The sequence below is a fragment of the Triticum aestivum genome, chromosome 1B (assembly GCF_018294505.1).
Source record: "Triticum aestivum cultivar Chinese Spring chromosome 1B, IWGSC CS RefSeq v2.1, whole genome shotgun sequence".
Lineage (NCBI taxonomy): Eukaryota > Viridiplantae > Streptophyta > Magnoliopsida > Poales > Poaceae > Triticum > Triticum aestivum.
Window position 1 is genome coordinate 142635146 of NC_057795.1, and position 3232 is coordinate 142638377.

Below are 3232 nucleotides of genomic sequence, written 5' to 3' on the forward strand. Positions count from 1 at the left end.
GGAGCCGGTGACGGGGTGGGGCGGAGCTTGGGGCTGCGAGGGCAGGGGTCGGGGTGGCAGCGGGGGCGAGGGGTCGGGGTGGGGACGGCGGCGCAGGTGAAGTGAGGGCTGGGACAGAGAGAGAGGGGAGGGTGAGGTGAGGTGGGGCACGTGGGGTGGGCCTGGGGAGAACAGCCATTAAAATGGCCAGATTCTTTGTCGTATGATGGTTGACGGCAAATGATCATTGCAGTCGGCTAGCTGATGGCAAAGAATCTGGCCATTAGGTCATTCTTATAGTCCGCCACCCATGATCTTTGCCATCTGCTAGCGGACGGCAAGGATTCTATGTCGTCAGCTAACGGACGGCAAAGAGAAGCCTGACGGCAAACGCCTTCTTTGCTGTTGGCTCTTTCTTTGCCGCCAGCTTTACTCAAGCTGATGGCAAAGAGCTTCTTTGCCGTCAGCTAGCTGACGACAAAGAGAGGGCTGACAGCAAAGATCCTGATTCCAGTAGCGTTGCCTAGTACGGAGGCCGATAATGAGGGGTCGGAGACTACAGACACCATAGAGCCTCTAATGACGGAGGGCACAGTCTCTAACGCCGCCGATCCGACATTCTCGAAGGGTGATGGGGAGAAGCCCAAACGACCCTGGAAGCGGAAAATTTATCTTGTTTCGACAGTTTGTAGAAGTGCTAGAGTTAAGCTTAAGAAAAAATTTCATGATGACCTATGAAAGGAATCTTTTGGAATAGCAGAGGTCTTGCTGACTTGGCTAAATGAAGGTTCTTGGCGGAGACAACGATAGAACAATACTTAGACTTTATTGCACTTTTGGAAACAAGACAAGATAATTTTACATCACAGGTCCTTGCAACTCTCTCCGGAGGTATTGATTTTGACTAGCACATCTTACCTCCTAGAGCTCCGGTGGGATTTTACTCAGGGTTCGGTGTGAAATGCTTGAGGTGCTTAATGTGGTTTGGGGAGATTTTGCGGTTAAGTTTCGGATGAGATCAAAATTGGATGGTTTCCGATGGTCTCTTGTTGCTATATATGGGGTAGCACAACCTGAACTCAAACCAAATTTTTTAGCCGATTTGGTACGGATCTCTGGAGATGAAACCCTACCGGTCCTAGTCAGGGGGATTTTAATATAATATGGAGGAGATATGAAAAGAATAATAACAATTTTGATGGACGTTGGTCTATGATGTTTAACATGATTATCGAGAGTCTTAATTTGAGAGAGACTGAGCTCACCGGTAGACAATTTACATGGGTTAATTCTTTGACCACTCCGACTTATGAAAATTTGGATAGGGTACTCGCTAGTGTGGAATGGGAACAAAAGTACCCTTTGGTGTCGGTTCATGCGATGCAGAGAGCAATCTCAGACCACACACCACTTCTAGTAGACTCGGGAGAGGCTACCCATGTGGCGAATAAAAATGTTTTCTCATTCGAACTAGGCTGGTTCGAGAAAGAAGGCTTTTTGGAGATCATTGCACGCGAATGGGCTAAGCCTGTTAGTGGAAGAACTAATATTGAGAGATGGCAAAATAAAATTAGACATCTCAGACAGTTTTTGCAAGGTTGGGCTAGAAATGAGAGTGGGATTTACAAATAAGAAAAAGAGCGTCTCACTCAATTAATTGAGGCGCTAGATTTAAAAGCTGAAGGCACTCTTCTTACGGTTAATGAGCAAAGATCCAAGTCCGATGTTGAGCAAGGAATATGAGCTCTCCTTAGAGAGGAGGAGTTCAAGTGGGCATTGTGTGCTAAAGTGCTTCAGGTTGTCCATGGGGATGATAATACACAATTCTTCCATATGGTTGCAAATGGTAAACATAGGATGAAGAAAATTATACAGCTTGAACAAGACGAGGGGACAATTGTGGGGCATGAGAATCTGAAAGCTTATATCTCTAATTACTATAAAAAACTTTTTGGGCCTCCGAATATAAGTACGGTGGTGCTAGATGAATCTATTATTGGAGATATAACTCAATTACAGGCAGAGGAGAATGATATTCTCTCTCCACCATCTAACGACAAAGAGGTTCTGGAGGCAATATCACAAATGAAACCGAATAAAGCACCAGGACCAGATGGGTTTCCAGCTGAATTCTACAAGAAATGTTGGCATATTATTAAGGATGATCTTATGTCTATGTTTCATGATTTATTCAACGGTCATTTAGAGTTGTTTCATCTTAACTTCGGTATGATAACGTCGTTGCCAAAGAAAGATGAGGTAGTTCGGATTGAACAATTCAGGCCCATATGTGTTCTTAACGTGAGTTTCAAAATTTTCACAAAGGTTGGAACCAATAGATTGACACAAATTGCTCATTCAGTGGTACAACCGAGCCAGACAGCGTTCATGCCAGGGGACACATACTTGAAGGACTGGTCGTTTTGCATGAAAAGCTTCATGAGATTCACTCGAAGAAACTAGATGGGGTTATCTTCAAAGTGGATTTGAGAAGGCGTATGATAAAGTCAAGTGGCCTTTCCTTCAGTAGGCAATGTGCATGAAAGGATTTAGTGAGGCCTGGCGGAACCAAGTGGGTACTCGAGTCTAGAAGGGTAGTGTCGGAATCAAGGTTAACGATGATATCGGTCATTATTTTCAGACACACAAGGGCTTGAGACAAGGGGATTCCATGTCTCCTCTCTTGTTTAATATAGTGGCAGATATGTTGGCCATTCTTATTGGTAGGGCCAAGCAGCATGGTCATGTGGAGGGATTAGTTCCTCATCCAGTTGATGGAGGAGTATCCATTTTACGTATGCTGATGACACTATCTTATTCATGGAGCATGACATGGCTAAGGCACGTAATATGAAACTTATCTTATGTCTCCTCGAACAATTGTCTGGCTTAAAGGTAAACTTTCACAAGAGCGAGTTGTTTTGTTTTGGGAAGGCCAAAGACGAGCAAAACACTTATAGACAATTGTTCGGATGTGAATTAGGTGCTTTACCATTCAGTTATTTGGGAATACCGATCCACCATCGTAAGTTATCCAATAAAGAATGGAAGTGTATCGAAGATCGAATTGAAAAAAAACTTAGCTGTTGGAAGGGCAAGCTTATGTCTTATGGAGGTCGGCTAGTGCTGATTAATTCGGTACTGACTAGTATGCCGATGTTCCTACTTTCATTCTTCAAAATTCCGAAAGGAGTTTGGAAGCGACTTTATTTCTTTAGATCTCGTTTCTTCTGGCAGTCTGATGAGGCCAAGA